The sequence below is a fragment of the Peromyscus californicus genome, unplaced genomic scaffold, assembly GCF_007827085.1.
Source record: "Peromyscus californicus insignis strain IS unplaced genomic scaffold, ASM782708v3 Scaffold_4__1_contigs__length_199733344, whole genome shotgun sequence".
NCBI lineage: Eukaryota > Metazoa > Chordata > Mammalia > Rodentia > Cricetidae > Peromyscus > Peromyscus californicus.
Window position 1 is genome coordinate 126,954,593 of NW_026294562.1, and position 12,122 is coordinate 126,966,714.

Below are 12,122 nucleotides of genomic sequence, written 5' to 3' on the forward strand. Positions count from 1 at the left end.
CAAGTGCCTTCGTGAAAACACAAAGTGTTTGCACATAAACATGCCCTTCCTCCTGGACAACTTAAATCACCTACAGATTGTTTATAACACAAAACACAATACAAATACTGTGCAAACAGCTGTTGTATAGCACAGAGTCAGCTTACATAGTATAGACTATATGGCTAGGAGGAGATGACAATTAAAATGTCCACTTATGTTCAGTACAGGTACATTTTTCCCAAATAATTTTTATCCATGGTTGGTTGAATCTAGAGTGGTAGAATTTGTGGATGTAGACAGTTAACAATAATTTTGAACCAAATTTAAGGCAAGGGAAAAAGACATTGAGAATAATATTTCTTCTAACCTAATGGCAAGAGGCTATTTGTGGAGAGAAACATGCTTTAAAAATAGAGTCACCTGTTTCCACAGCATATTCTAATTCTGAGGTAAAGGGTGCCCCTTTGGATTTTCAAAAGGGAGGGGACAGGGAAAATGCTGGTTGCCATAGAAATGAAATATGTTCTTCCAATCAGAGCACTGTGAATTCAATTGAAAACTTGGGATCAGAAGAAGGTGAATTCTTCCAAATGAACAATCTACTGTCCTGCAAAAATCTGCAACTCAATTTAAAAAAATAAATGCTCAATGATATATATGCATCTGAGAATGATGAATTTCTACATCATTTTCACTTGCTTTTTACTTAACCATTACAGAGTTTGGACTAATCTGATTCAACACTCACTTTCTACATTAATTTTAAATTAATTTCTATTATTTTCATCCCTGTTGCAGAAATGATTGAGGAACTGCGGTTTCTGATGCCATGCATGAGCGCCTTCTGATTCTATTTATTTGAAATAGCTGATAGCAAGATGCTAAGATTTGGATTCGGACAAGGAAACAGTTGAATCCAGGTTCTGCTGCAAGGTTGTCTACAGTAACTAGTCATTCAGGTTTCTGAGATAAAGTGACAGGAAAAAATGAACTTCCAAGGATTAATAGTATGCTGTGTTTAAAAATCTGCAGATCCTGGTGCATAGCAGGGCTATTGGGTGACTTTTGGTTGTAACTCTTACAATCATATATCATTTGGTCTGGTTGTTAGGCTTCTTATTTTTTTTTTAATTTGATTGACATTGCATGTTCAGGGATAAAATCGCCTGGATTTAAATCACATGTGCCATTAGTTATCTGATTAGGATAATGTTGACATGTGCACACATCCAACATAGGAGATGAAAGTTTGTGTTTTCTTTAACATAAAGTAAGTCCTGGTACGTGGAGCACAAGACTAGTTCTGGCATTAGGTGACCAGGTTGCCACAGCTGGAAGATCTGTGCACAATGAAAACCAAGAACAGATGTGAGTAGGCAGCTGGAACTGAGCCACTAGTGGAGCCAATATTCCTTCTTGCCTAGTAAGACACTTTTGTTTTCCTATTTTTATTTAACTGGAGCAAATAAGTATGTATTTAAACAAAAAGAATCTAATGGCAAGGCACCAGAAGAATTAATTGCCCCCCTCATTAATGTTATATGTGTTTATGGAGTCAAATTACCTGTATTTTCCATTCCTATTTGAAGTTTTGGGTTTTCATCAGAATAAATAAGCATTGGGGCTGGATTATTCCACCAGATCCTACTACTGATACCATTCTTTGAGTCTAATTAAATAAATAAGCTGTGTATTATGATTTGAATCTAAAATGCCCCTCAAAGCATGTTTTGAAGGCTTGTTCCCCATCTGGTGGCACTGTTTGGGAGCCCAGGGAACATTCAGGAAGTGGAATTTAACTAAGGGAAGTAGTTACAGGTGGAATTTAACTAAGGGAAGTAGTTACTTGTGGTGGGATCTTGAAGGTAATGTCTGACCTCAGGTTCCTGCTGCATTCTGCTTACAAGTCCACTGTGATATAAAGAGCCTCAGCAATGCACACCCATGTGATGATCTGAGGTGCTCGGCCATGCTTTCCTTTCCTCCACTATGGAGTAATCCCTCTGAAGTCGTGAGCTGAAGTCAGTCTTTCCTTGTTTCTATCAGATACTGGACCATAGAGCCAAGGATGCTAATTCACTATAAAACATAGCAGTATCATTTGGCTCCTCATCATGGTCAGTCTGTGAACTTCACCACTCAGCTTAGCAATTCATTTGAAAATTCAAGTTCAGCACAATGCTTTCTAAGAAATGGAAGTCTCTTCATGACAGTCACCTGATGATATATGATAGGCTACTTTATATAATAATATATTTCTACACTTCCTTTCTCATGAGGAACAAACAAAAAATGGAAATTCTAAATGAGTGAAGCTAGTATATTCATCAGGAACAGACCAATCACGAACTAAGGGTTGGAAATAAAAAGAAAAGTGTTAAGGTTTTATGATCATCTACACATTCAAACTTTTTTTTTCATGGCTTGGGACTGAACTCAAGCCTTCCAGTGTTGCAGGGCTAGGCTACACCCTGGAGCTCTAATGTGAAACAGTCAATAATGAGATTCAATAAGCTGGGTATTGTGCCCGTGCATAACCACAGATGAGTGTAAAATCCTTATTTTATTATTTTAAATAATTTCTTATTTTTTAATTCAAATATAATTTTATCATTTCCCCTTTCTCTTTCCTTCATCCAAACCTCCCATCTACCCTACTTGCTCTCTCAAATTCATAGTCCCCTTCCCTTTAGCTGTTTCTCCTGCTCCCAGTATTCCTTAGTTGTAGTTCTTCAGTTCTTTGTCAAGCTTTGAGAGTCCATGAGATTTCCCTGCCTTCCATGTGAACATGTCTGTCAGTGCTTGTTTTGGCAGTATGAAGATGAAACATGATTGGAGGTAACTTCTCCGCCCTTTCTAGGAGATGAAACCTCCCTGTCCCTCTGTCATTTGCAACCTCCCCACCCCCTCCCTCATCAAGGACAGTTTCTGAGCCTTAGGTGTGGGAGTTGTGTTGGAGACCTCTCAGTTCGGGCTAGGCACCACACAATCACTTGCATTTTCATCACTTACAGTTTCCTGTAATGATCTTTGTCTGTTACGAAGACAAGTTTCTAAGTGGACTTAAGGTTTGCTCAACCAGAGGGAGATCATGCCTGGTCCTGGAAACCTCACCAGCTATGTGGGGCTAGTGAAGTCATTCATCTTTGAGGAGAACCTACAATGGCCACTTTATTAATCCAATGGAATTATTGAACACAACCCAAATATTTATCCTTACACCCACAGATAAGTGCAGTTCTCCCCCGTCAGCTCTATTTTGATTTTTCTCTGTTTGTCTCTAAAGCCTGTGTGATTTCTTCTTTATAAAAAAAGCGTCTTTGGGCTGAGAATGTAGCTCTGTTGGCAAAGTTCTTGCCTGCTGTACAAAAAGCCCTGAGTTCAATCCCCAGCACCACACCAAAATAATAATAATAATAATAATAATAATAATAATAATAATAATAATAACAACAGCAACAGCAATAACAGTAACAACAAACTGACATCCTAATGCCCAGCTGCACTCAAGCATTTAGGAGGTAGAGGCAGGAAGATAAGAAGTTAAAAGTCATCCTCATCAACACAAAGAGTTTGAGGCTAGCCTTGGCTACATGGAATTCTATATCAAAACAAAAAAAACCCCTGTATACTGTATGTTGAGAAATTTTGTGAAAAGAAAACAAAATATGGCTGCAAAATAAATGAAAAAAAATCATTAAGATAAAGAAAATCTGAGATGTATTTATTTTATTAATTTTTTCAAGACAGGATATCATGATGTAGCCTTAGCTGACTTGCAACTCCCTGTGTTAGTCAGGCTGGACTGGAACTCACAGAGATCTGCCTGCTACTGAGTGCTGAGATTAAAGGTGTGCGCCACTACCCCCAGCCTCATATTTTACTCATAAAATAGATCAAAATTGTGTGAAAACTGAAATAGAAAGACTTAAGTAAAATAAGCCATTTTTTTCCTTTATAAAAGTTTGTCACTTAGAAATGAACTTGTCCAGACCTTTGCTAGTTAGGAGGAGTCTAACGCTAAATATTTGAGAAGTTTTGAGAACTAGTGGTTAAATGGTTAACAGCTTGAACTTGACCAAGATCAGAGGATTTACACCATGGGAAACAGCAGACTCTTAGCCAGGCCTTCTTCTTCCCTGCCTCAAAAGCCTTTTCCCAGGACATCACTCACTGCTCTCGCCTTCCTTGCTTTTGTGTGTTGCATTTGGGATTTAGTCCTTCCTAAAATAGCACAAATTTGCTCATGTCTATACTAAAATGCAAATAACAGAAAAGAGTAAAATGAAACTAAACTAAACCAAGTGAGACTGTGCTGTTTCCAGGTGGCTTCCAAAACCCTACAGGTGATCTGGGTGTGGCTTTCCTTCATCCTTGTTGTGTGGTGATGGCATAAAAGTGGTGCCTGTGGGAGGTGATTTGATTAGGTCATCAGGGTCAAGCACTAATGAAAAAGATTTTAAAAGACCTTTGAGAGAGGCTCTTTGCCCCTTTTGCCATGGGAGGACCCAGTTAGAAGATACTCCCTCCCCATGAATAAAAACAAAACAAAGAAACAAGCAACAACAAAAACCAGCTCCCACCAGACACCTGTCGGTTCCTTGACCTCAGAACCTCTGTGAATGTCAGAAATAAAGATTTAAGGTTTACACGAAACTGAGTCTGTGGTCCTTTGGTATAGTACACTGAATGGACCAAGACACTTGTCTTTGAACCCTGCATTGACAGTGAGTTCAAAGGAGGCATGGGACCCCTTTAGTCTTCTCAGGGTGCTGCTTCCTGCTTGGTTCTGCATTGGTCTCTGCAGCATGCATGTTTCAGCAGCCTAAAACAAAACAAAACAAAGCAGAAAAACAACATGTGTGCTGGGCATGATGTATTTGGTGTACTTCCTGAATGAATTCCAATTGGAAAGAGACTTCCTTTGGTCCCCGGTAGTCAATCCCCCAGTACCTTGTATGACTTTACATTTCTATTTAGTTAGTTTCATTTCATAAGTCTAACTCCAAGGAAAAACACTTGATTTGAGAAAATCTGCAAGAGATAATTGACTTCCTCCATAACCTTTGCATGGAAGACACACAAGAAGTTGAATACCCTGTCTGAGCACCTAAGAGCCATAACAAGGTCACACTAAACCCCTGCCCGCTTCAGTCTGTATGTGGTTATTCTTGGCAGGGGCACACGACACATGCTGCTAAGAACATGAAAAGAGAGACACACCCCACAAAGGGTTCCATCCATCTGCCACCGTCTCGACATTGATACTCTCATGAGCACATGGCATATGTGGTCAGAGCACTGGCAGGAAGTGAGCCTAGGTCTGAAACAGGACACCCAGTGCAACTGGGCAGTAATATGATAAGGAGGCCAGATAAAACAGGGAGCCTTCAATCGGATATCCAGAAGGGCACACAGAGCTTTTTATTTTAGTCTGTTGCCTGCCTAATTTGCTGAGTCATAGCCCTAACTTCTGTTATTGGAAATGGGAGCCTGTATCAAATTATCCTGCACCCAAAGAGGCAGAGCAGCCCAGAGTGTCCTGGCACTCCTCGTTCCGTTTGGCTTATTGAAATTAAGATTGCAAATATCTATTATTTCTTCTGTCCATCCTCTGGTAGTTGATACAAAGGATTCTTATACCTAATTCTTGTTTCTTCAACCATGCGATGTCAATTAAATAGCTAAGAAAATAATCTCTATCCTTATTTAGAATCATTAGAGTATGGGAGTAAAGGTTATATGACATCAACCAACAGTTTTTAAATATGCCTTAGGTGAAATACTTCTTTCTAGTTCATTTCTTAGAAGTTCTACTTTCTTTGCTAACTCACTGTATCTAGCAATGTGTAAATCACTGACTTGAGTAAATTAATAGTAAAATACTGTTTATTGATCATCTGTGCTGAATCTGATATGTTATGCATGCCACATTCATTTCTACTGCCTGAAGCATGGTTATTATTCTCCCATTTTATAAACGAGGGCACACGATTCTGAGAAGTTAATCAGCTTGGAAATATAAACCAACTCCCTTTACTGGTTACCCATACCCAGAATTCTTCAAAGCTATGACTTTAATACCTTCCCAAGATACCTACAATGACACTTTCTTCAAGAATTCTTGATACCCACAATAACACTTTCATCAAGAATTCTTGACCCACCACCACAATATTATTTTCAAAAACAAATCTGCATTCTTATTAAGAGAGAGATAGATAGAAACAGAAATTCCTAAAGAAAGGGGCACTCTGAGAACTGTCCCATCCAACTGAGAGTAAGTATCATGAAAGAGAAGCACCCTACCTGGGTGTCGCAGAAGCAACCCACCCTCCACTGAAAAGGCCTGGAAGAACTACGAGTCAGTCTTTAAGTCGTGGCAATAACCAAACTATCACATGATAGCTTGTAGTTCTGGCAATTCATGGGGCCATGTGTCCCTCTGTATGAGATGCTCTTATGGAGGCACAGAGGTAAATCCATGCCCTTTGTCACTGTCCAGGTGACAAGGAAACCACTTTGTTTATACACCATAGTTGAGAGAATGCCTTCAAACATTAGCTTCATTCTTTCCAGTAAGCATGTAGTGTACAGCAAATTCTTCAGTACAATGTTTTGCAACACACAGGCCAATAACTGCTATCATTATGGAATCCATCAAAAATGATTTGTTAGATGTTAATTCAATTGAGCAGGCTCCTGAACAATCTTCTGCTGTTGATGGGCTCTGCTTTTTTTTAATTTCTCCATCAAGGGAGCATAGCAAATGCTACACATTTATTATGCTCTTTTCCTCTGTATGTTGAAGGTTAATCACAGTAAGTTTGAAGGCTCCATTTCCCTTATTCCTCTGAACTTTATGAGTTATTACATTGGCCTTAGAGATTTAAGTCAACTTATATCAATTGGAATTACAGCCTAAATTATATTTGAGCTTTGGAATGCATGAGTTTTTGCTGAAATCAATGTTGAACTTGACCCTGTACATAAGATAAAAAGAATTCCCTGGGAAAGACTGGTCAAAAGACTTCATAAAGTAAAGCATCTTAAATTTTAAATCCTATAAATTAATTTACTAGAGAAATACACCCACAGAGTACTTTCATAGGGCTGAAATATTCTCAAGAGCTCTTATAGATACAATTTTCCTTTATGTGAAATATCATTTTTCATAAAAAGAAAACTGTGATTGATTGAAAAGCCACATGAGAAGAAGAGTGAGAATCTGAAATAAGGGGCATCTTGCCTTGAATACACAGTTTCCCTACCTTCTGTATAGCAAGAGTAGCAAATACGATCCTGGGGCCTACCACCTGCTCTTATAAATAAAGTATTATTGAGACACAGTCATACCCACTTGTTGATGCCAACTTTTGCAACACAGACAGATCTGAATGACGGTAACGAGGGCCATATGATTCACAATGACTGTAAAACAATTATCTGTCCCTTTATAGAAAAAGTTTGATGCTACCTGCTCTAAAGTCCTGCAGTGTGTAGCTGGAGAGATGTCTCTGTAGTTACATGATAAAGCTCCCAACCAGAAAGAGCTGCAGTATGTCTCAGATGGTGATGAATGAACAGGCTTCCTACTTTGCAGCTACTAAAATTCTACTTGAAGAATCTACATTTAAGTAACGCTGTGGCTAATGTATTCTACCACGGCACTTTCAGCTTCAAGATGAGTGATAACTAATGGTTCTTCTAACTAATGGTACAAGCCCCATATCATTTGGTCAAAAATGTTGTTTTTTTTCTACCTCTAGGATTCCTCCTCCTGTGACAACCTCAAGACTCCCCAGGACTTCAAATTCAGGTGCATCAATCCTAACCATAATTCCTGGGTTGAAAGAAAACAGGGTCAGCTGTTCAGTACCTCAGGGGCTCCACTTCCCATTGCCATAGTGACAGTGACAAGCTTATGATGTCACTGCTGAATGCCATTTTCTGGGTCAAACCATGAAAGGAAACTCTCAGCTCATGAAAGCTGGTGACTTCATATTAGGCAATTGCTGTTCATTAAACTAGTACCATTCAGAGTTAAGTGTCTTCTGTTGTGTTGATCCTAATTTCTCCAGAAAAACAAAATGCTGTTTTCTGGATTCTTGATATGAGATGAATACAATCTGGTCCAGAACCTGTCATCTGCCAGGACAATTGTCACAGTCTGAGGTCTGCAGCAGGGATTATTTTGCTCCTCGGTAAAGGTGGCCTCAGTGGAGGCTCCTAACCTGAGTCTCTGCTCTTCTCTACCTAGCTGTCAGTAAAGGTTTGGCATACTCCAGGATTCTTTTCTAAGAGCTGATTGCTTTAAATGCCCTCAGTTCTATTTTTTGAACATAGTGTAGAAACTGAGAATTATTTATCCAATATCCTCAAGACAATAAATCATTTCCCTGAATCTTCTGACTTGGCCAAACTCAAGGGATTCTTGGCCAATTAATTCATTATGGTACCCACTGTTGTTAAGGCATTTAATGGGGATCATTCTCCATGGGTCAAATATTTTGTTTTTATCAGGGTTGCTCAAATAAAGCATGCTACTTGATACCTTTCATGAAGTTCTTCAGAAGTATGAATGCCCATTAAACAGAGCTAAGATACAGCTAACTGAAAAGGTGTCTTGCATTTGCCTTCCTCTTTTGGCTTTATACTGGCAGATATTTCCGAAACTCCCAGTTCCTTCTCACATTTCAAATCAGAGAACAACAGATACCTACATTCCTGCCCAAACATGGAGCACAAAATTGTCTTGAGTCATAAATAATGAATACGTGTTGGCTTTTATTCTTTGGTTTTAAAGATTTATTTTATTATTACGGCTTTTTACTTGCATGTGTGTGTGTATGCCTGGGTGCATATATGAACACATGTGTGCATGTACCTGCAGAGGCCAGAAGAAGGTTTTAGGTCTGTAGAGCTGGAGGTAAAGGTGGTCATGAGCCACTTGATGTGGGTTTTTGAAACTGAATTCAAATCCTGTACGAGAGTACCAAGTTATCTTAACTGCTGAGCTATCTCTCCAGCTCCTTAGTCCTTGTTTGAAAGTATTTTCCTATAGCTGTAGTATGTTTAACAAAATGTGATAGTTGAATATTTCACTTGAAGTCCCCTCAGAAGAGGGCAAGACATTACTTCTTAGTATCACAGCAGATACTAACAGGGACCTCACAAATTCTTCAATTTGTCTGGAGTCTTCGTTTGCCTTCTGGTCTCTGAGTCTTGAACAATAGGATTCTAGACAATGGCCACAGTGTTTGGATCAGTGTCTGTAGGTCCATACCCAAGCACACAGTATAGAAACCTTGTATGCTAAGGGACTCTAGCTTTTAGAGGTATACATTATTTCATACACAATAACCCAAGTTTTGCAGGTGAAATATCAACTTCTTTCCTGGGAGAGGTATAACAGGCTCTTCCACTGGGTCTCCTTGTTCTTGCAAGGCAATGTAGTTTGTGGAGAGTATAGACAGCCTCTTGACAATGAAGATTTCCACTGGTGAAAATGAGTGGTTACCTGGACCTGATATATTAAACCCATAGGTCCCAGATCCATTCCTTGGTATAGGTAAGGGTTGATAGGATCAGCAGACATTTCACCACTACCAAGGCCACATGAAAACCTGAGCACCTACCCATACATGAAGCCTGAAGATCAAATGTTAGAGCCCTGGGCTGTCTTCCAGGGCAAGAGCTCAGCTGTCTTATTCATTTTCTCATTGCTTTGATAAAATACCCTAGCAAAAGCAATTTAATGGAGAAAGGGTTTACTTGGCTTACAGTTTCAGAGGGATACAGTTTCAGAGCTTACGACGAACTGGGAAGACTTGACAGCATGGCTTAGAAGGCACGGTGGTAGGGGCAGAAGGCTGGCTGATCACTGTGCATCCACACCCAGGAAACAGAGAGTTAACAGAAAATGGGGCTGGTCTATAAAGGTCCTGGCCTCCAGTGACACAGGTCCTCCAGTGACACTCCACTTCCTGAAGTTTCAGTAGCCTTCCCAAATAGCAGTACCCACTGGGGACAAAATATTCAGAATTGTGAACCTATAGGGGACAGTTCACATTCAAACCATAACATGCCTCTTCCTTTGGGTGCAGGGTATAACAAAGGGCTTCAGAACAATGAAACACTTCCCCATCAGTCTTGGAAAACACCCACTGAACTCTATAATGGTTTAAAAGTTACTTTAGTGCTCGCTTCGGCAGCACATATACTAAAATTGGAACGATACAGAGAAGATTAGCATGGCCCCTGCGCAAAGATGACACGCAAATTCGTGAAGCGTTCCATATTTTTAGATGCCCTTCAACTGAAGAATGGATAAACAAAATGTGGTACATATACACAATGGGATACTACTCAGCAGAGAAAAACAATGACATCATGAGGTTTGCAGACAAATGGAAAGATCTAGAAAAAATCATCCTGAGTGAGGTAACCCAGACTCAGAAAGACAAACATGGTATGTACTCACTCATAGCAGGATACTAGATGTAGAACAAGGATGACTGGACTGCTACTTACATCACCAGGGAGGCTACCTGGAAACAGGACCCCAAGAAAGACATGGGGATCGCCCAATGACAGAGATATGGAATGAGATCTACATGAACAGCCTGGACATGAGTGGGGGTAGTGAAGGGCGAGGGTCAAGGGAAAGAGAGCTTGGGGGAGCGGGAGATCCCAGTTGGATCAACAACAGAGAGGGAGAACAAGGAATAGGAGACCATGGTAAATGAAGACCACATGAGAATAGGAAGAAGCAAAGTGCTAGAGAGGCCCACAGAAATCCACAAAGATACCCCCACAACAGACTGCTGGCAATGGTTGAAAGACAGCCCAAACTGACCTATTCTGGTGATGGGATGGCCAAACACCCTAATTGTCGTGCTAGAAACCTCATCCAACTACTGAGGGATCTGGATGCAGAGATCCATGGCTAGGCCCCGGGTGGATCTCAGGGAGTCCAATTAGCGAGAATGAGGAGGGTTTATATGAGCGAGAATTGTTGAGATCAAGGTTGGATAAAGCACAAGGTTGGACAAATAGCCAAACAAATGGAAACACATGAACTATGAACCAATGGCTGAGGGGTCACCAACTGGATCAGGCCCTCTGAATGGGTGAGACGGTTGATTGGCTTGATCTGTTTGGGAGGCATCCAGGCAGTGGGACCGGGTCCTGTGCTCATTGCATGAGTTGGCTGTTTGAAACCTGGGGCCTATGCAGGGTCGCTTGGCTCGGCCTGGGAGGCGGGAATTGGATCTACCTGGACTGAGTCTACCAGGTTGATCTTAGTCCGCGGGGAAGGCTTTGCCCTGGAGGAGATGGGAATGGGGGGCGGGCTGGGGGGAAGGTGAAGGGGGCGGGAGGGGGAGAACAAGGGAATCCGTGGCTGATATGTAGAACTGAATTGTATCGCAAAATAAAAATTAAAAAATTAAAAATTAAAAAAAAATAAAAATACAAAACCATCTTTGGCAAAAAAAAAAAAAAGTTACTTTAACAGTGCTGATTACCCATTAGTCATAATGATCTTTAGACCTGCTCATGCATTTTGCTATGATACCCTAAAGCCTACTACAGAAATGCCCTCTGCTATGTCTTCCAGATAGTTGAGTAGAGGGCTAAACTAAGAATCCCCTTCTAATGCAAATTCTAATCCAGATGAAGACAATAAGGAAAAAAAGTGAGGCTGTTGGACCATGCTATTAATTTTCAAGCAATGAATTATGCTCATTGTTAATAATAAAGCTGATTGTCCTATAGCTGGGCAGGAAGAGATTGAGCCCAAGAACCAGACTAGGAGAATTCTGGGAAGAGGAAGGTCGGAGTGGAGAGAGATGCCAGCCAGTCGCTAAGGAAGCAAGGCATGAAAGAAATAATTTAACAAGCCATGAACCACATGGCAAATCATAGATAAGAAATATGGGAGCTGGGTAGTGTTGGTGCATGCCTTTAATCCCAGGACTTGGGAGGCAGAGCCAGGTGGATCTCTGTGAGTTCAAGGCCAGCCTGGTCTACAGAGTGAGATCCAGAACAGGCACCAAAACTACACAGAGAAACCCTGTCTCGGAAAAAAAAAAAGAAAGAAATATGGGCTAATTTAAATGTAAAAGCTAGCTAGTAGT

General features: G+C 40.4%; 1 non-coding gene across 1 annotated transcript; it reads left to right on the forward strand.

Annotated features, from left to right (window-relative positions):
• Nucleotides 1-10,180: 10,180 nt before the first annotated feature.
• LOC128095705 (U6 spliceosomal RNA) lies at nucleotides 10,181-10,287 on the forward strand. Its single transcript, XR_008213317.1, has one exon. It is a non-coding gene; the product is annotated as a U6 spliceosomal RNA (small nuclear RNA).
• The last annotated feature ends 1,835 nt before the right edge of the window (nucleotides 10,288-12,122 follow it).